Source organism: Protopterus annectens, chromosome 7.part1 (assembly GCF_019279795.1).
Source record: "Protopterus annectens isolate FY-2018-M chromosome 7.part1, PAN1.0, whole genome shotgun sequence".
Taxonomy (NCBI): Eukaryota; Metazoa; Chordata; order Ceratodontiformes; family Protopteridae; genus Protopterus; species Protopterus annectens.
This window is the reverse complement of record NC_056740.1, coordinates 219,475,551-219,498,329: the sequence shown is the minus strand read 5'-3', so window position 1 is coordinate 219,498,329 and position 22,779 is coordinate 219,475,551. Positions and strand designations below refer to the sequence as shown.

The 22,779-nt window shown below is 37.4% G+C and overlaps 1 protein-coding gene across 2 annotated transcripts in view; it reads left to right on the top strand.

Annotated features, from left to right (window-relative positions):
* Positions 1-617: 617 nt before the first annotated feature.
* The window catches only part of SLC51B (solute carrier family 51 subunit beta), a 186,040-nt gene continuing 163,878 nt past the window's right edge, over positions 618-22,779 (top strand). For both annotated transcript variants that reach the window (XM_044078667.1, XM_044078666.1), the window contains exon 1: positions 618-782. The gene's annotated coding sequence lies outside the window, so the exon portion shown is untranslated. The remainder of the gene's footprint in view (positions 783-22,779) is intronic.

Here is a 22,779-nt window from a genome sequence, read left to right as displayed (position 1 = left end):
TGAGCTGCATTTTGGTCTGGTTATTCCTAAAGTTTGCTGCAAAAATCACATTTACAGTGACATATGCCAGTGTATTCTTCTTACAGCTATACTAATGCCATGTTGCAGTGGGCATAGTAAATTAGCTTTTCCCTATTCCCTTAGAAAATACATCATGTCATCCACCCTTTGTAGAGGTAGAAAGGATTTTAAAGGCTCCAAGGTAACAAAATAAGGCATTCCACATTCTGTATCTTACCAGATGTCACCCAGTTTTGCCAAGCTTAAAGTTATTCTGAGTAACACAAAATATTCATTTTGATTTCATATGCCTCATTCTGAGTAGCACAAGTGTTCCCTGTGACTTTGTATACTTCATCTGTAAATAAAGCATATGCATAAAATCTCAGTAGAACTTGTCTGAAGAGTTGCACAAGTAAAGCAAATGATTGGAATTACTAATCAAAAGATTAGAAAAATATTGCCATTTTGTTGTCTTGTTATTTACTTCTACATCACTTATGATGTTATTCCGTAATGAGAGTGTCTCATGGAGTATCAAACTCCACCTCCATGAACTTTGGAAAGAATACTTTCTACATGGTATTACACTGTTCAAATATTCAGACAAGGGCAGCATTCACTGCATTGTCTTTAAATCTAGTTCCAGGAAAGTACAAAGGGACAGTATAACCCTGAGCTCACGGTCACTGTGGAAGCCTCATGACAACGCTGTAAAAGTTCTCAACTGAGTTTTGCTTAAAGAGGAAAGCATTTACTTAAACCTTCCCTTCACATTGAAGGTAAATTTATTTTATTTGCTTTTTTTCTGCCTATGTGCTCATTTGATAATACTGCTGGAACATGGTCAAAGTGCACTTACTCTATAAAAATGATTACTTCATTATGCAAATCTTCCTTCTAAGGTTCTGTTAGAAACATTGTGTTGAAGTTTTACTTTTATATCATTGAGACTTTCCAGTTACAGGTGTCTTGAAGTTTGTTAAATGCTTCACATATCCTTATCATCTCATAAAACTACTCAGAGGATTTATAACTGAAAAGAATGTTAGGTAGTGCACGGTGAAATAAAGCATGTGGCAGTGAAGTACAGGTGTGCTCTGGTAGTGAGGTAAGCGTCACACAATATTAGTTAAGTAACTTCTTGCCATGTACTGCTTTTTGCTTTGTATATGTTTTTTTTTTTTTTTTGTCTATGTTCATCATTAGCTATTAGGTGTTTTTTGCATCTCATTTCTCCATTGTAAGAAGTTGTCACATCTGTCCATATATGTGTGCATACTTAACCTGGTCCTAAGAAAGAAAGATTAGCTATGTCTATCTTGCTGGACTCTAACTGTTGGAGAGGGTATTAAGAAATTAGGACTTAAAAATGTAGTTTGATCTCCGTGTATGCAGATTCTTTCCCATAAATGTAGAATATTTGAATCTAGCGCTTCATATCACAGATGCAGATAAGGCATGCCTAGAATTCTATTATTCGTATAAATTCTCCCTTGCCTGCATTTGATCAATTCATTGTATGACATCATTAATTTGTACTAAGGGTATTTAAGGGCTGTTTTTTTCTTGTATTAATTGTTCTGAAGAACTCCCTACCAAGGAAAGAAAGCGCTTAACCAGAAATAAATTCAATCTTCTTGACTTGTGGCTGGTGTCTGATAACTATATTTGACCACTGAAGTAGAGGCCATGCAAGACATTTTTTTTTTCTGAATTAAGAGTCAGGAACTTAGGTGTTATTGAAACAACCCTGCTGATATTTCAGCATTTCTTGATGGAGAAATTCAGTGCATGCATCATGAGAAAAATTTGCAATCTACAAAGTGAAAAATGTCATAACTTTTGAGTTAAGTTAACTTAGGCCATAATCATTCTGCAGCCATTCTTTGATGCCATTCTGTACATAAGCCTCACTCTCTAGATTTGAAAAGCAAATTCAGTGATTGAATCAGACAAGTCTTTAGATCATATTAGAAGTGTACATGTGGAATGACCTAAGCCATAGTCATGGTCAGTCTTATTTTATGCATGCTAAAGTAGAATGCCAGTAATTTACTTTGCACACTTCTGTTTTTGTTGGTGTAATACAATGTTAATCAATTCAATGGCTTGCCACTAAGCAAGCCTTAGCTATTAACGGGATGTTAAATTCAGATTACTGTATAGTCGTTACATACTTGATTTAATCATTGCATTGCTATGACCTGAGATTGACAGTAATTGTTATGACATGTTATGTATATAGCTGAATTCTACACATTACTGTTACTCTGTGATAGGGTCGTAGTAATAGTAACCTACTGAAAAATTGAAGACTTGATATTATGAGTCCCCAAACTTTGAAACATGAAGTGCCATCCTTACAAAATAACTGTGAAGCATACAATGCACTGTTACATCTTAAAAGTATTTTTGTAGAGTGTGAGCCCCAGGCACCTGCAGATATGGTGGGCTGCACCCCACATGCTTCCTACCTATATATACTAACTCTGAGATCATTGAACCAAGGAGAAGAGGAAATATGATGAGAAATAGCAGTTGCACACTTAGTGTATATTTTCCTGTAATAAAACTTAATTCTTGCATCTAGGAATCTTGTACCTATGGTTTTCATGCAGACAGCTGCAGTCTGCCAAGATGATCTTGTTTAGAAAGCTGCAGCAACTAAAATTATGCCTACAAGTGACAACAGAATGTTTAATATTAACTGTTAAACAATGTATGAAATGAAATACAAGTTCTGGAAACTTTTCTCCCTGGGCCTCGTTGGAAAATGGCTATTGCCCAGTAAAAGAACCAGTTAACTAAATGAAGAAAGAAAGAAGGAAAGTTACATAGGCTCTGCAATGGAAATCCAGTAACTTTTTGGATCTTAGATATGTCTTCTATCATTCTTGTTTGAAAAATTCAGTTGGGTCACAGCACTATCCATGGTGGGGACCATTTTACTTTTACTACATTAATCATGTATGATGTGATAGATAGCTTGAAGGGAGGTATCAGTGCCTGGAATAAATATATAAAAAAAAAAATATATATATATATATATATATATATATATATATATATATATATATATATATATTTATATGGATCTAGGACTACTGAATGAAAGTTCAATAGTCCGAATACAAAATCACCGAACACACTTTATCGAAAGAGCTTTCACCAAAAAAGCGCTTTCATTAAAGTGTGTTAAAAAAAAAAACAAACAAAAAAAAAAAAACAATAAATCTACTTTTATGCAGGGGGCAAGCCCCCCCTGCAACCCTCATGTGGGGGACTGTGCCCCCTGCACCCCCCTACTTTAATATTCTCACTCCGAGATCGCACTACAGTGAGGAAAAGGTAATATTCCCTTATCCACACCGTAGTACGATCTCTGCAACAGTCATTCCCACACAACTCCCTCTAGCTGCAGGCATACTTCTGCGAAAGTGCTTTTTCGGTAAAAAGCACTTTCGCTGAAGTATGCCCGGCTGTTTGCGCTTCGGTGAAAAGTTCCTTCGGGGATTAGTACCAATCCCATATATATATATATATATATATATATATATATATATATATTGGCACCTCTAACTCAGGGTAACTTTTGAATTGTGGTTGTCACTCTTGCAGGTTTAGTGCACTGATTAGACTTTTAGAAAAAAAAGCTCATTATGTATGTGTGTATGTTTGACCTATAAAGCTCTTCTCTATGCCATGCATGACTTCAAGTAAAACTAATGTCTTGCAGTTCAGTATTGCTTTGTTTAACAGTTGAGTACTGCTCACTTTCTGTGTAATGATTTCTGTATGGGACTTCCCAAACTTTCATATGATACTACATAAGCTAGAGCGTCTTCTGTCTGGAGACATGCGTGAATGGGCATACCTTCATTGAAGGTTGTGCGTCAGGGCTAGCAACTCAGCATGTAAAAATCTACTGCCAATCATTAGCGGACCGGAGTTCCGATGTGGCGACCCCTAACCGGGAAAAGCCGAAAGACACAACTACATATCTGTCACTGTTAGCTTTCACTTCTTTTTGATATCCAAGGTGACTTTTCAGATAATATGGTTATGACACTATCTGATTTTTGGGTTCCCTGTTAAATCATGAATGCTTAAAATTGAGAGTGCTGTTTAATCGAACCTTTTTGTTCGAAATAACAAAATCCAGAAAGCACAGAACAGCAATTTTTTTCCAGGGAAAAAAATCACTGGGCTGTTTTCGGGACTTTAACATTTCCTCCACTATGGTGTGATCTTGGAGTTGGTATATTTAAGTGGGCATAGGGGGGTGGTGGGGCAAAGCCCCCCACTTTATTTTGGGTTTGTTTTTTTTTTTTGTTTTTTTAAATGGAGCAGCAATCTTTTTCCCTGGGAAAAAAAAAATCGGTGTTCCTTGTGTTGGGCATTTTGCCGTTTTGACATTTTTGGGTCAGTTATACAGCATTCGCTATTTTAAGCATTCTCTGTTATAATATAAACCCGATTTTTTGCTCTGCTAAAAATTATTCATTTATCATTTTAACAAAGCTGTCCTATATAAATATTCAAATGCACTGAACTGCAGTTTCTTTTCATAAACCATAGCTTTACAAATCATTTGCTCATAAACAGCAGTGACAGTGACATAGCATACAATATTTTTATGAAATAAGTCTCACAGAGGTTAGTTCTGGTAAATGGTGTAGTGCAAATGGCATGTACTTACTAATACAGTCATTATGTTATCCTGAACGTCAGCATGAGCTTTTCTGTGCCATTCAGAGTGGAGAGAGTTAAACTCTGTAGTATTCTAAAAGTAGCGAAACTAAGGTAATAGATATTTTACAGAGGCCATTGACCTACGATAAGGTCAGAGTTACGTGTGCATTACTAAAAATGCTTTACGTATTAAATCAACAAGAACACTGACCTAAGCTGGTGCCAAAGTAATGTTAAGGGAGCACAGAGAACATTTGTGGAAAAAGTCTAAGACTAACATTTTTCATTATAAATTTACGACAGTTTATGAATTATCATTATGACCTATTAGTAACATAAAACTCAGCTGACTCAAACACATGAAAGTAAATACTTGAGCACTCACAAAATAACTAATTTTTTAAAAATCAGTCATACTGATATACTGTAAAACAAAAGTAGCATATCCTGCCAAAACAACAAGTAACAAGTATGGATGTAAATGATTGTCTTTTACTGTGTACCATCGGGTGAAGAATACTACAGTGAGAGAGACAAAGGAAACAGCTAAGTAAAGAAAGGCATTCACTTCTGATGACTGAAGCATGTGTCAGAGCCTTTCATTTCTGATGGTTTCAGACATTGTGAATATAAAAGCTAACTTAATACTAGGCATGCTTTTTTGAGAAGCTATTTGTAATTATGGTAATGTATTCTATACACAGAAAAAATCTTGCAGAACACAAACCAAGAAAGAAAGAAAGAAAGCATGATGGAAGATTTTTATTCAGTATAATCAGAATATTAATGATACATGTCTTTAAACTTCATTTGTTACAAACTGTATAAACAAATACCAAGCAACAGGGTTTTAGATGATGGTTATACAGAAAAAATGGGTGCTTATTAAATTCTTATGGATGCTTGAGGTGTTCTAGACCTAAATTAACTATTCATACTTAAAGTTATTAATTATACATTAACTATTGCATTTGTACAAACCACAGGTATGAATATACATTTTTCATATGCAACAAATGACCAAGAAACAGTGTAGTATTAACTTTTAAGTAAAGGCATGTTCTTTATTCCCTTAATCACAGACTTTATTGCTTTTACCTCTTCAAACTTCCCTTGCCCATTTCAAGTTGTCATCTTGTACACTATTTCTTTCCTTTTTGTAAAACTACTAACTTGCACTTTTGAAGTTGGGTGTCTGAAAGCTTTTATAATGTGACTATTTTTTTCTACTTTGCCTTATGCAAAGTTGTCCACATTTGGCAATGTTAATTTGCTGCAATAAAAATGTAAGAGCCTATTTTTTATATTTAATGAGTTACGTCTCCTCTTTCTATATTATTATCTGGTAATGTCTTAAGAATGGCACACAGTAGCCAGTCCACAGGCACAGGGACAGGGTACCCCCTGTGAAGCTGGTGACCTGGAATCAGTTACTATCATGACATAGACAGATTGCTAGCTGGAGGTGGGTTTGTGTGATCAGTGGTAAAGTCATCTATTTAAGAGAAGGGTATGGGTTGCTTTTCCAACACTATGCTGTTCTCTAGCAGAGGCTGAAGAGCAGTACTAGTGTCAAACTTGTGTGTGTATGGGTGTGTGTTTGTGTTATAAGAGGTGCACCAAATAGTCAACACTCATGTGCACAAATGTACATGTGTATCTGCTTATGTCATCAAATGCCCGCCTATCTTAGGAATCATACATCATCAGAAAATCCTCATTGCTAGGAGCAGTTTGTACTGTGTTCTAATGCTTTCATTCCTCTTTTGCAATCAAAGATAGATAGATAGTTTTCCACCAACCATGGTCCCAGATTGGTAACCCCAGTTCAAAAGTTAAGCAGTTTGCTCTAGAAGGGAGTAGGAGTTAGAAGGACAGAAACCAACAACAAGCTGATGTCCATTTTGGCATTGCCCCCCCTCACCAAATAAGATCTAGAAACAGTAATTAAAATGATATTTAATTGATTATTGTTATAATTTTTAACAACTTTATAGTTTCCATCGGTAATGGCAATGCTTCGTAGTTTTGAGGAGACTTTTGATACATGGAAAAAAAATCACCATCAGCCATTCCACTGTAATGCAATTTGAATAAATTACTGCATTACTTAGCTGTGTAGTGTAGGCCTTACTGTGATAGGCAGAGTACCTGGTGGCCATCCAGAGATTTGTTTGTTAGGAGTACTTGACTGAGTGATTTATTAAGTAAGCTGTGCACACACTTCATGTGTATCCTGCTATAGATACACAGTGACATAAATGGTGTGTTTACTTGTGCAGCACAGCAGCAGATTAAGTGTAGCTTTGTAAGCAGGGGATGAGTGGCAAATGTTAAATCGCAATGCCTGTGGCATGACGAAGAATGCCACAGCCTCCATGATTCCCTTTAATGTACTAAGGCTATTTACTGTGTCATTTAAAAAAACACTTCAAGTAATAGTGACTCCACACGGTTTAGGAGGAGGTCATTATTTATGATCCAGAGATTTAAGACTATGTTCTACTAGATACAGACTGTCCAGCAAGCCAGAGTCTGACTCCACCACCCTCAATCTGCTTTAATGTCTGGCAGTTATTGCAAAGGATTAAGACTATAAGATGGTAACAAAGGTGCTTCCTGCAGTTCATGGTTTGATTGCTTAGCCTCAATTTGCTTGCTGTATTACCCTTTGCAAATCATTTAACCAGACAATGCTCTTGGAACACTGGAAAATGGCAGTAGGATCATCAATGACCTCCTGTACCCTATGCCAAATTACTGTCTATGAACCTACCCAGGCATGTCAAACAGCTACTTCATTCAGGTCATAATGCAATGCCTTTCTCTATCCTCCATTTTAGTGATAAACAAGATTGTTACCTTATATGTTAGGCTTTTTTATGACTGCAAAAAAAAAAAAACATGACATTAGGCCCATAGTCATTTAGCTTCTTTGAACCTCATCAATGACTGTCCACCTTTCACTATACATTAATCTTCTGTAACTGAACTGAGCAGATTGCTGGTACGTAATGCTGAGAATTAATGGACAGAATGCAGAATTAATATTGTGTAGCTAGGCAACTTTAAAGTACTGAGATGCAAGTGTCCTGAACAGAGTGTTTTGTGTACAGTCTTCACATATTCAGGCCACCCAGTTACACCATTAGGTCAAAAGTGCTGACATGAAAATATAATAATAAAAAGTACACTATTCTTTTTCAAATCATAGCTGTTAAAGCAGTGCATTCCCCTAATATATTGATTCATTTGACTTGTGAACATTTCAGAATGGTACAACAAATTCATAGCATAAAACCAAAAAAATCTGTATATAGAATCAGAGAAATTTTATACCCAGTGCAGAGTCATGATATCCTATATCTGTATGCTATTTTTTTAGAAGCTTAAATTTGCCAGAATAATATCACATAAAAATGCAATACCAGTAAGACAGTCCTATAGCAAGGTATTGGTTGCTCTCAAGCATTGAAGTAAATGTTAAACTTAGATGTCATTAATAATTAATTAGAGACAGATGAATGGGTGAATAATATTGTTATTGGTATGAGGCAAGCTAATATTTACATTTTATTTATCTGAAAAATATAAATGTATTGACTAAAAGGGAACATTATCTATCACTTACAGTTGAAGCTGTGTTCTGAAGAATGCCAAATCTCAGTACTAGATGCCGAGTACCATGGTTTCTGGCAGCTATCTCACAAAATGTGAGATGATTGCAAATTAGGAGCAGTCATTGAATCCCCCACCAACACAAATTTTCTTCAGGAAGGGCTGACACAGACAAATAACTGGTGTCAGAGCCATGGACTAGAACCAAATGTCAAGAAATGCATAATAGTATCCTTCAGGAAGTCATCCACCCCTGGTAACTATTATATTGACAACACACCCCTAAGAGTTGACCCAGTAGTCATGGACCTTGAGACAGACATAGACAGTAATCTAGTCCTTGACCATCAAATGTATACAGCTGTGAGAAAATCATTCTATGCTGCGTAACTTAGAAACAAAGGTATGGTATCTAGGTCCAAGGAGTTCATTGTTCCACTGTGTTTGGCATACATCAGACCTATCATTAAGCACAGTGCCCCCTTTGTTATGACCACATCTGGATGGGCCTCCTGCATATCTGCAGAAGAAACAGCACCAGAATTAAAGGCCTAAACAATGCCTGTGATATAAATAGTACAAGCTGGAGAGACAGGTGGGTATCCCAGAGACTGCCCCTTCTCTGGAACAGGCTCCCCATCTATGTGAATCAGAATTCCTCCCTAACCCAATTATAGTATAACTTGGACAACTGGATGGGGAACAGGAAATTCATCCCTGGTTTAGTATCTTTGTCTCAAATGGACATGGGCATTCTATAATGGTTCATCTCCCAGGCACCTTGTTGTAAAAATATCATCTCTCAAGCCCCTGCTTACATTATCTAGTGTACCAGAACTTGTCAGAGATCTGGGATGCATGGCTAAGCTTAAAAAGACTCTTGTGGTTGTTAGCCTAGTACACACCTATGAACCTGTAAGGCAGACGAAGGAAGCTCCAAATTGTATATATTTAATATAGCATTTGGAAGGTGCAGATACTTTAAGCATATGTTTTGTGTTTATTCAGAACAGAGGAATTCCAAAGAGCTGTTGCATATGCATTTAAAGATGTGAAGGCTGATGTAAACAAAACTGATGATCTATTTGTGCGTGTGTTTGTGTGTGTGGGGGGGTCAGATAGAAGTAAAGCATGACATGAGTAATTGATACAGTTGCTGAATAGATTAAGACAGTTAACTAAGAGCAAATATGAAATAATAGTGACCAGTCTAAAATACATAGGTCACATTCTTCTTAACTGTCCAGCTTTTCACAGACTGCCTAGATTTTTGTTTCATATTTTTTGGTCTGTTTCTCATAAAATGTAAGTTTTTTTGGCAAATCAGCGAGGAATGAATTCACCAAAAATATTAGCTATTTGAGGTTTAGATTTCATATCCTTCAGAAAATTCATGGTAACACAAAACCTTTTATTCTAGCAGATTTCTAAGATTATCAGAGCAATATTTAAAATTTGTTTGAATTTTTGGGCCTTTGTCCCCCATTATTTTTGACTTCATCCAGATTTCCTGTGCTAAGAGGTTGAGAGTTATGATGGGTCATGTTTTAACATCAAAGGGACTGAACCTGATACATAAAATGGCAAATAAAGGCAGGCATTACATATGTTTCTCAAAATTATTTAGTATCTTACAAAGCTTGCATCTGTTATGTGTGAGATAACTATACCTTTAAAAGCTTATGAGTCAAAATCATTAACAGATGCATGGAGAAGATACACCCAGATACAAAGGAACTGATAGCAACAGTGTATGCATGTGAGAAGTTTGATTCTTATATCTATGTTAAAGAATTTTAGGTGGAAACAGACCATTAACACTTGTAAGATATATTCAAAAAGTCTTTTAATAAGGTATGCTAGGGATTGTAAAGAGTATTACTTATTTTTAGTAGCTGTATGATCTACAACTGAAATACAGGGCAGGCAAGGAACTAAAATAGCAGATGTGGTGAGCACAGCAGAGCATATTTATATTAAAGTATTAAGAGTTGCTAAGAGAAGAACAAGAAACGTCCATAGCCACCAATTACAAAAGAAGTAAAAACAATTCTGAGGTGCAGTTATACTGACTTAGAAATTATGTTACTGAACAATGCTCAGTTAAATGCTAGCCTGAGAAAAAGTCATCAGTACAGAAATTAAGTCAGTGTTATTTTTTTTTTAAAGAACAGATACGTTGTGCCAATAGACTAATGTTCAAGATTGACAAAATAATAGTAACAATTTAATTAAGATGGCAAGTACTTGAAATAATTCATGAGTCACACTTAGGTATATGAATGTGCAAAGAAAAATCAAGATATATAGAGCATCTGGCATTCAGAAAATGCGTGGTATCAGAAGTGGGACCATAAAGAAAGTGCAAGGCAGTATATTAGCTGTTCATGTAATGTTTGAGAAGTAGAACTGTGACAGTAATTCATGCACTGATATCTTCTTGTGTAGACTATTACTGCACCCTCTACCTTAGGTTTGTAGATGGGGAACTGATATAGTTGCAGCTGTTGCAAAGTTCCATGGCACAGTTACTGACTGCAAGGTCTTGGCCTTGACATTTCATGGGGAGTTTAACTGATCACTAGCCACTACAAAGTCTATATACAAGATTCTTTTTTTTTTTTTGTTCTGGGCTCTATCCATCCTGTTTAGCTGAAAGATCTTCTCATGTCCTATGTTCTGTCTATATTCATAAGGTCAGCATGAGAGATACAACTGTTCTGAAAATCAGATGGGAAAACTCAAGATGATAACTTCTTGCATGTTTCACCTGAGTGTTCTGGACTCAGTTAACCTTTTTGAATCACTAGGCAACTTTGAGACATAGTTTTATCTTTCCTGGACATTATTTTTAATCAAGATTGGAGGGGGGATGTTTTTAGTTTTTGTTTTATTTATTAACATTTTTATTTTATTGCATTAATTTTTAATACCAAACAACATACTGCTGCAGTAGCATAGTACTGGTTTTCCAGTTTGATTCTTGGCTGGGATGCCTTCTTTGTAGAGTCTGCTCTCCCTCATTGTGTCTACATGGCTTTTACTGGGTGTTTCAGTTTCCTCTTAAATCCCAAAGCCTGTGGTAAATTGGAAATCCTCCAAACTGCCTGTAGATGTGAGGGATATCTATATCTATTTCTATATCTACATCAGTATCTATATCTATATATCTTCTTCTTTCGGCTGCTCCCATTAGGGGTTGCCACAGCAGATCAACTGTTTCCATTTCTTTCTGTCCTCTGCATCTTGCTCTGTCACACCAAACACCTGCATGTCCTCTCTTACCACATCCATAAACCTTATCTTAGCCCTCCTTCTTTTCCTGTTACCTGGCAGCTTCATCCTTAGCATCTTTTCCCAATATACTCTGCATCCCTCCTCAGCACATCCAAACCAATGCAATCTTGCCTCTCTGGCTTTGTCTCCAGACCTTCCAACCTGGGCTGACCCTCTAATATACTTATTCCTAATCCTGTCCATCCTTGTCACACCCAGTGCAAATCTTAACATCTTCAACTCTGCCACGTCAAGCTCTTACTCCTGCCTTTTTGTCAATGCCACTGTCCCCAACCCATATAACATAGCTGGCCTCACTACCCTCTTGTAGACCTTCCCTTTCACTCTTACTGTTACTCGTCTGTCACAAATCACTCCTGACACTCTTCTCCACCCACTCCATCCTGCCTGTACTCTCTTCTTCTCCTCTCTTCCACACTCATCATTACTCTGAACTGTTGATCCCAACTACTTAAACTTATCCACCTTCCCCACCTCTACTCCCTGCATCCTCACCATTCCTCTATCCTCCCTCTCATTCACACACATATATTCTGTCTTAGCTCTGCTGACCTTCATTCCTCTTCTCTCTAGACATATCTCCACCTCTCCAGGGTCTCCTCCACCTGTTCCCTACTCTCACTACAAATCACAATGTCATATAGATATATAGATATACATAAATATAGATATATACAGATATAGATATATATGGGCCTCCTGCAGTGGACTGACATTCTATTTAGTATTAGTTTCACTGCCTTGTGCTTACTGAGCACTGGAGAGGCTCCAGCTCTCCTCTTGATCTTGAAAGAGATTAAATGGTTTAGCAAAAAATGAATGAAGGAATGAATGTATTTAATATTGATAAACTGAATCTGCTGATGTCTCTGTTGTTGTTGTGTCTTTCGGCTTTTCCCGGTTAGGGGTCGCCACAGCAGAATTCCAGTCCGCTAATAATTGGTAGTTGATTTTTACGTGCCGAGTTACCAGCCCTGATGCACAACCTTCAACGAGGGTACTCCCATTCATGCATGTCTCCATGCAGAAGACGCTCTAGCTGAGAATCGAACCGAACAGCGTCTTACTTTGAGGTGACAACGCTACTGCAGCACCACCATCGTGTTCAAATTGAAAGCCATAACTAAAAAAATCACAGACAAACTTCCCAAGCTGAGTACAGCCTTTATAATTATCTTAACAAACATATATAGTGCTTTTATCTCAAATATTAAGATAAAGTTTGTTGTGTTTTAACACACTTAAGTATTTATTCATTTAATGATGAATTTTATTAGGTTTAAGTAAGTATGAAATAGTTTTGGGTCTGTATTTTGAATGGACAAATAAAAGGAGTGATGTATTGTCATGTGATTAAATGTATTTATTATATAAATGGTTGTTGTTGGATACTTAGCAGCATGATTCTGAGGAGGTCTTTTCTTTTGAGATGAAAGTGTTAAATCTGTTCACTCAGCTGAGTATTAAATTTTGCATGAAGCATAGAAAGTTGGTGGGTATGGTTTTGGTTGTATCTTTAATGTCTGTTTGGAAATCTTACTTTTCTTTCTTATTTTATAGTTTCTGCATGGAGCTTAGGTTTGTTAAACATTTTAAAACCTTAATATATTAATGCTACTGTCTATCTAAGTATTCCATGACACCTTCTTTGTAAACATGTTGCAATGCATTGTCAGATCAGCTATAAAATGCCATTTCTCTATCTGAATTGTATTAGCTGTCTTATTCATGTCGGGTTAGTTATTTGCAAGTTTTGAGTATCACCAGCATTTCTGATGTTTAGTAACCTTAAGAACAAAGGTACTCTGTTATTAAGTCAGATCTGTCCTTTTCCTCTGTGCTGATAAATACATAAAAAAACAAGCATAGAGTTTAGGCTACATAAATTAAAAGGTGAATATTTAATATAGCACAAAATGATTGAAACTGTAGATTAATTTAAGGACTTGGTACATGGATAAATCCAGTTTTGAGTTTTTCTAATCATATCAACCAATTGTTTAATGATAGTTTTAGACTTCTAGGTTGTATAAAAAGATTTATAAAGTCTAGAAAATCTGAAATGATGACATCATTGTTTGTTAGTTACATTAGACTCAAACTTGAGTATGGAAAGACAATATGGAAACCTTATCAGAAAGCAAGGCTGAGTAAACTGGAAAGAGTACAGCAGACGTAAACCAAGGGCATCCATGGATGTGAAAATTTAAGTTATTATGAAACACTAATATATCTGAACTTGTACAGTGCCTCATGTAGATATTTAAGAGGAGATCTTATTCAGGTATATAGGGCATTTAGAGACAACTACCTCTGGGAATGTTTGGGGTTATCAAAAAGTACTAGAGAATCATCAGACAACCAATGTAGAATATTCTATATGAATGAAAAGGGTACTAATTGGCTAGCTGTGAGGATAGCCGATGCATGGAACAGACTACCAAATTACATTAAAAGGAGCACTAGTTTAAATATATTTAAGAACAGCATGGCCATGTCTTATAGGAACAACTGTTTTCGTATATTCGCAGGCTAGACGAGCATTACTGCCCACACTTGAAATATTTCTATGTATGTATTTTTTCTGCGTACTAACTGTATAAACTATAAATCAAATCTTTGAATCCTCTGTTTTTTTCACTACCTTCTTAACCAGTCTTACTGCAGTTTATCTCTGTAATAATTCAGAAATATTCTACCTAAATGAATTATTTTACAATATGGTTCAGGAAATATGATGTTTCACCTCTGATCCCATGTCCTCCATTTACTTAACAGATAACAATATCAGTATTGTTTTGTACCCTGATAGATGGTCACATATACACCTGAATAATGCATAATATATAATATTATAGTTCAATTTACATTGTCCCTTTAATTCTCCAGAGTCTTGATATAAAACAAATCAAATACAAAGCAAAGTAATGCTACACTTTTAGATATCATAGCTCAAGAACTAACAACAAGCAGCCCTTAGTATCAAGTCTCCACAGTTTCTTATTTTTACCAGCTGTAGCATAGTTTCATATTTTTATTGTTCTGATGTTCAGACCCATAAGACAATAACAGAACAAGACTGCAAGAAGTCAGCAAATAAGCATTTGGTCCAAACCATAAATTCAGTGATTTTTTAAACATATTCAGAGATTCACTATGTCTAATGGATAATAAAACTCTATTCCAATCTCTAATAACTGATTGATATGCAAATCTAGTTCTTTTGATAATTCGGGTCTTCTTAATTTTGTATGTCAGGTGATTGTCACATAGAGTTCAGCTGTTTTCCAGTAACTCAGTGCCCAGGATCAATCTATCTCCTCATCAGCTGAAGCTTTAAATGTTAAATACAGCCTTCCTGTAATAAAACCGTAGCAGATTGACTAGAAACCCAAGAAATTCATTCCATGCATGCAGTTCAAATTTTTGCATAATGGAATTCTCTTTTTATATTTTCTTTTGTACATCTTCCAAAAATGAGCAAATTACCCTTTGAGTAGATGCAAAACATGGAGCTATAGTCTTTAAGTGGTCTAACAAAAGAGATATACATTCTTGTCAGAAAAATCAGAGGATGTAGCTGACATTTTTTAAGAATGAAACTAATAACTTTCAATGCATGATAATTTTAATGGATTTTTTTGCATACTTTTTTCTTTATTGTTTGATTAAAACATCTCAATGTGGGCACAAACCTTTTATCTGTTAACCCTCCACAGTGTCACCTTTCCCATTCAGGTAACAGCACGTAGTCAGTTCAATCAATCACAAGCATGTATGCTCCTGCATGCAGCAATCATTAAAACCTATTGAGCCTCTTCTGGACAGCCCAGAGGTAGATGTAATGGTGAGATGTACTCTTTAAGGAAGGTGATCTGTCTGTCACCATGTTATAGGTTCATATGTAGGTACTAGGCTATTGGCTCTAGGGCCTATATAAGCCTAGCCAAAAGGTACCCTGGCTTTCGCCATCCAAGAAAATTATTTTCCTGTGCCCCTGTCAAGCAGAACCACAGAAGTGATCCCTGGGGTGAATTTCCTATCTCCCATCCAATCATCAAGATTTTTCTTGAAGAGTGCTAATGAGGTGCATTGTTTGATATAGATAAGTAGTCTGTTCCAGAGTATGGGAAGTCTCTGGGACAGGAATCAATCCCTCCAGCATGTTCTGTTTATTGTGGTGACAAGGTTTAGGTCCCTAGAGTGTGTAGCTCAGAGGGGTTGGAATTTCTTTAAGTGGACCATGTCCAAAAGCTCTGAGTTTGACATAGTTTTGTGTGTTAGGCAGGGATCACCTCTGAGTAGGCGATATGCGACTGGGTAAAGCTGCAGTTTTTTGAGACGGTCTGCATAGGGCATCTGTTTGAGGCCGGTAATCCTCTTTGTGAGGTATTTCTGCGGCCTTTCCAGTTGTAGATGTCTTGTGAGGTACATACCAAAAGGGGCGTTGTACTCTATAATGGGTCTAATGAGTAACGAGTAGAGGGGAACAATGACCTCTTTTTTCTTGGATGAGAAACCTTTTGTGATGAGGTGTGCCATGTAGAAGTATTTCCTGACTACTGTGGCAATGTGATTATCAAAGGAGGGACTACTGTCCACCTGGGTCCCAAGGTCTCTTATAACACTTTCGGTGTTAAGTAGACTCCTGCCTATGTGGTAGTTCATGGGTGCAGAGTTTTTACCAAGAGGGATGACAATGCACTTTTTGGCATTGAGCTTGAGGCCATGGCTTTGACACCAGGCATCTGTCTCAGCGAGGCCCACAGGATGTCCACATTTTTTTATTCCTCTCTAGCCCTTCTAGTCAGCCATCTCATAGTTGTTGGATTTTAGGGCTAGATACCCACCATCCATATCAGTAGGCCAGCCACATTCTACTGATATTCAAACATAAATAGTGGTACTTGTATAACTGTCGTACAGAGCAATTTGCTTCCACTGCTGCATTCACATTTCACACTCGTTATGACATTGCACTTGCAGGATTCACAACATGTGCAAAACAAACCTGAGCATATCAATTGCCATGATGCCTTCTGTGAGTGAGACCATGAGCTCTGGGAGACAGACTTTTTTTTGCTTGAGGTGGAAAATAAATAAATAAATAAATAAATAAATAAATAAAAGAGTACTCTAAATTATTAGGCTGAAGTGCTGTAGAAATGTTGTTTAAACTTTGAATCCACCCAAGCACATACAGAGAAACCATAGAAAACAAGCTTTCTCCTTTAAACATTTTTACAATGAAATGTGTTATCTGTGTCATACCAACTAGTAAAAAATTAATAGTGTATTCTAAGTATAAGTGAAACCAATATGATATGCAGTTTATTTTGTATTCGGGTCATTGACATAGTTAGTTAATTAGATAAAAGAACACCTCATACAGTGTAAATAGTTGACATATACTGAGCACTGTTTGTATATCATCACAGAATTATGACTCACGAGTTAACTATTACACAGATCTTGCAAACTGTCCATTTATAAGACATCATCTAAAGAAACTTTTGCCGCAGTGGCTCATATAAAACTCATTGTTTCTCACACTGTTTGTCTTGCCATTCACTTCTACGTACAGAGAATTCACTTTCAATTTTGTACAAGTACTTCTTCAGCTAGTTTGTATGTGATCATACTATTATCTGTGTGTTATGCCAGGTTGGCAAACAGCACTTAATTTGGTATGGTGTCTTGTCATGTATTTTATTAAATACTCACTGAAAATAATTTCTGTTGGTTTGTATAGATCACCATTTCTGCTGAGTGAATAAAATGAAACTGACTACAAAGTGCACGCTTTCTCATATACATTATGTCCTTCTTACTGTGTCTGGTAATAGCTTGATTTATCTGATATTATTTCAGTGTCTGACAGCAGAGGATGCAACAAAAAAGACAAAACTCATACAAAAGTGAGAAATGCATCATAAACAATATTTTTCGTACCTTATGTATTTAATGCGGTTCCAAACAAATGTTCAGTGCTACACTAAAGTCCTGCCCAACGAAGCAAACAATATGTAAGTCCAAAAGAAACGTGGCAGGACACTGCTATGTCACCAACAATTTATTAAAACCACAGAGAAATACAAAGATGAGCGCTTTTGGGTGACAACCCTTCTTCAGATAAAAACATCACGTTCATTTAAAACATTTAAATAAATAACTAACCAATGAGCAATCAGTAAAAGACCCGCCTGTTCTTGAGGGCGGGCTTCATGGGTATTACATCATTCAGTCTATGAGCCATCAACTCTATAATTCATTTGGATTCAGCTGCCTCCGTTATCTGTTTGATGTCTCCACCCCTATTGTTCAACCTTGCATTTACTATTGCCCTAAATTTAAAACTGTGTGTGGGATTCACTTCAATATGCCTATATAAGGCATTGTGTATATCTTGATTCCTAATGGATGAAAGATGCTGTAATACCCTCACTTTGAGCATGTTATTGGTCTTTCCTACATAAAAACAAGGACACCATTCACATTCCACCAAATATACTATATCAGTGGTCCTGCATGTGGCTCTCGCCTTCAGATCAAAAACTCTACCAGTCACCGGGTGTCTATATGATGTGTCCCTGTTCATGTAAGAACACGCTTTACAAAGACCACAAGGTACAGTGCCTATTGTCTCCTTGATAAATCTTCTACTGGTCACTGTCTTCTCCCTACATAGTAAGTCCTTTAAATTTTTATTCCTCCTGTATCTAAAACTGGGGCTATCGCCCACTATGTTCCTTAGTTTGATGTCACTTGTCAAGATGTTCCAATTTCTATAAATAATGTCACATACATCTCTGATGTTACTACTGTATGTTAACATTAATGTAAGATTACCCTGTGTAGGACTAACAGTAAAGGAATCCCTCTGCTCCCCTTCTGCCCATCTGAGCCAGGGTTTAAACTTGTTCTTCCTAAAACCCTTACTACCATCTACTATCTTATTAACCAAACCCTCTTTATAGCCCCTTTCTTGGAAACAGTCCTTGAGTTTGACCACTTCTGTTTCATATTGGGTATCTTCCATACTGATCCTGAAGGTCCTACTGATCTGTCCCTGTATAATATTAGGAAATGTGAAGCAGGGGTGCATGTTATCATAACATAACAGGGTATTTTTCCAACAGTCCTTCCAGTGTAAACGTGATGAAAACCCTTCCTTTGTCTGCAGTACACATACAACTAGAAAATCTATCTCAGTGTATGAACTACTGATGGTAAACCTTAAAAATGAAGTCGTGGAGTGTAGATATGTAACAAAGGTCTCCAATAAATCACTATCCCCTCTCCACAAAATAAAAACATCATCTACAAACCGAGTGTATATTTTTATATATTGCATCCACCTCATGTTACCAAAGACGGTTGCTTTCTCCCAATAAGAAAGGACAAGGTTAGCATACGTGTTTGCGCAGGGGGTGCCCATTGCTACCCTCAATTGTTGGTGACATAGCAGTGTCCTGCCACGTTTCTTTTGGACTTACGTATTTAATGTGGTTGTGAATGCTAGCAACAAATGTTTCTAGAGGGCAAAGGAAAATTGTCTTCCTAGCCTAAAGCATGCATACTTTCATTGCCATGGATAATCCGTTTCACTGTCTTACTACTTGCCAGTACTGGTCCTTTGACAACAATACAACACTGCTAACCAAGCACTGATCTCATGTCATTTCTTAAAGTTCACTGCATGCTCTGTCTATTAGCTCCAGTAGTCTTGAGGTTTGATTTGGACAATTGGATGGGAAACTGGAAACCCCCCCTTGCACCCCCCACTCTTTAAATATACCAACTCCGAGATCGCACTACAGTGCGGTAAAGGGAAATCTTCTTGCAGCTGTTAGGTAGGTTTTAGGGTTTGTATTTTTTTATTTTTTTACGTTCGAATCCTTGAAACTTCGAACATCTGAGTTTGATGTTCTCAGGTTTGAAGTTTCAGGGATTTGACAATGTAATAGGAACATATTATAAAAGCCTGTCATAAGATGTGCAAATTAAATTCTGCCAGATGTTTTAAGCAAGGCCCTTGGAAAAGCTAGCAGTCTATCATCTGAGAACCTGTGTTACCTAGCAGTAAAATAGGGTCTCTGCAACTCGTTCATGTAAGCAGGGTTTAGGTCATATACAGGGAACAGAAGATGAGATAGAAAATCTCAAACACACAATTGGCTGCAACCAGTAATCAGCATAGCTCTAGCAGCCAGAGCCAGTCTTGGGTGCTAGATGAAGGGCTCCGTAAGGAAAGCCATTGCTCACTGTCCTCTCATGCACATCATCCGGTGTCCCTCTGGTCTCCCTATCCCGGCCCATTCACACCATCCGCTTACTTTTTAAAATGTATTTATTTATTTAACATTTGTTGACCGGGAAAGTCCGACTAGGTTTCACAGAGCCTGTTTTCAGTGGAGGCCTGGGGAGAAATGCTCCAGATGCATGTCTTTGGAACTTTATTCTTCCATTTCTCACACTTTGCCTTACTCTTCATTTTTTCTGTATAAATTCATTCATTCATTCATCCTAACCAGGCATGAGTGCATTCTGGTAATTGTGGAGGAAATAACTGCATTAAACCAGATGTCTGTGGACCACAAAGGCTCCCAGAAGTCATGTGGGTCTAAATGATCTGATATGTATTTCAGAGTTTTTTATTTTAAATAACCTTTTATCCAGTGATGGTGTAGGCAAAAATCCTGATCAATGAAATACTTTCAGTCTTACCCTTCAGTTTTGCCTTTTCCTGCATTCTTTCAACGCACCCCAACTTACCAGGACTGCATTGTAATAACTGTAGAGGAAATAGCTGAATAAGCAAGGGATCTTGAGGCCATTATGCCTCCAGCAGCCATGGAGGTTCTATATGCTCTGAGGTACATTTCATTTTTTTAACAGCCTTCTAATCCAATATTGGCTTGAACAGAAACATGATTAAGGAAAGAAATGTAGTGATACATTTCAGTGTTACTTTCTTTCTCCATCTTTTCAATGTACTCTAACTGACCAGGGCTATTCCACAATAACTGTGGAGGAAAATACTTACATTAAGCCATTGGAGCTCTAGTTGCTCTGAGGTGCATTTTAGACTGTTTTAACTTTGTGATCCAGTGACCTGAACCAACACTGTGAGTACGGAAAGATTGTTTTTATTTCAATGAAGAAATAACTTGTATCCGAGGCCTAATGCTCAAAGCTGATAAAATAACAATCTGCAATAAACCAAGAAGACAAATGCTTGTGAGGATATATACATGATATCTGGAAATAGTACCTGCTTTCCTACCCCCCCTCAAAAAGGAGACTCACCTTTTGTGTATTCCCCTCTGGTGTTAGATTGGGATAAAAGTGAAGTCACAAATGATCACAGACATATATTTCAAGTTGCTGCTGTCATACATATGTACAGCATGTTTCCTGACCCCTACCTCTCAAAAGACCAAAATACAGCCTATGCCTGTGTACTTTTCTGATGTCAGATAGAGATGAAACTGAGAAAACAAATAGCACATAACATATTTCAGCCTGTTGCTGTCAGACGGGTGCACTGCACATTCTCGAAATATTGAAACCTCGGTATAACAAGAGGAAGAAACTGTTGTCTAAGAGCGAGAGAAATATCACTGTGCAGAGGAAGAGTTCCCTCCTAAGCCTAAGCAAGACAATCTGAAATCTTGTACGGTCTATTAAAGCAAATCATGAAACTAAAATTGCATCCCTAGCCAAGGATAATCTTAAGGCATTCTTTAACTACATCTGAAGTCTAAAAGAGAATGCACAGCTATGTGCCAAACTGGTTGCAGATTGGATCACTCATACTACACTGCAAGATATCACCAACCTGTAAGCTGACAGATTCAGTGCAAACTTCACCCCCTTATCCCCACCTACCATATCCCAAAGCATACTTGACATCAGCTGTCTGCCTAGTATCTCTAGAGAACAGGTCATCTTTACACTCACCAAGGCCAAAAACATGACCTAAATGGGACCAGATAATATCCCAGTTTGCTTACAAAACAATCTAAAACAAAACTTAGCGGACCCACTTAGCATTCTCTTTAATCATAGCTTGAGAATTGGCTATGTTCCTGCAGAATATAGAACAGCAAGAGTAATTCCCCTGCACAAAGGGAGGTAATCAACTGACCCTGAGAACTGCCTATCTCGATCTTGCCAAGGCTTTTAACACAATTCCCCACTCTGACATCATTGAGAAACTCTCCCAGATAGGGATTAACCCTTATGTTACTAGATGGGTATCCAACTGGCTTACTGGCAGAACACACTCTGTCAGAATTGGTGACTCCACCTCCAGCAGTAGACCTGTCACCAGTGGAGTACCACAGGGGTCTGGGCCTCTTACTGTTTGGCATCTATTTCTCAGAAGTCCAGGCCAAAGTAGATGGCCTTTCGCTCACCAGGTTTGTTGATGATTGCAAAGTAGGAACAATCATCGAGTCCCCCAATGATGTCAACATATTACAAGAAAGATTAACACAAACACATGATTGGTGCCAAAGCCATGGTCTAAAACTAAATGTACAAAATGCATTCATTATTATTCCCTTCAGCAAAATGGAATTCTCTACAAATTCCATTATTGACAGCACCCCTGAGTTCCAACCCAGTGGTGTGAGACTTGGGAACACAGGTTGATAGTAATCTGAACTTTGACCACCAAGTTTTCACAGTGGTAAGAAATGCCTTTGATGTAGTGCACCTCATAAGCAAGAGCATAGCATCCAGGTCAAGGGATGTTATAACTCCACTGTACTTGACCCTCATCAGACCACGAATAGAGTATAATGCACCCTTTTGCATGTACCTCACCAGACACCTGCAGCAGCTGGAGAGACCTCAGAGATTCTCACTAAGAAAAGACATAGACTCCAAACCATGACCTACATGAACAGGCTGAAAGCTCTGTCACTTTACTCTGTATCTTATAGGCTGCTGACAGGTGACTTGTTCCTGGCATGTTGGGCAATGTCCAACCTGCCCTAATGGAAATGCTGCACATCTGCAAGTCAAATGACATAAGATTCATTCTCTCTCTAGGGATTTCAACCTAACTTGTGACATTAACAGAACATGCTGGAGGGTCAGATATGCCTCCCTGAGTCTGCCGCTTTCTGGAATAGACTTTCTATTCACATAAAACAGAGC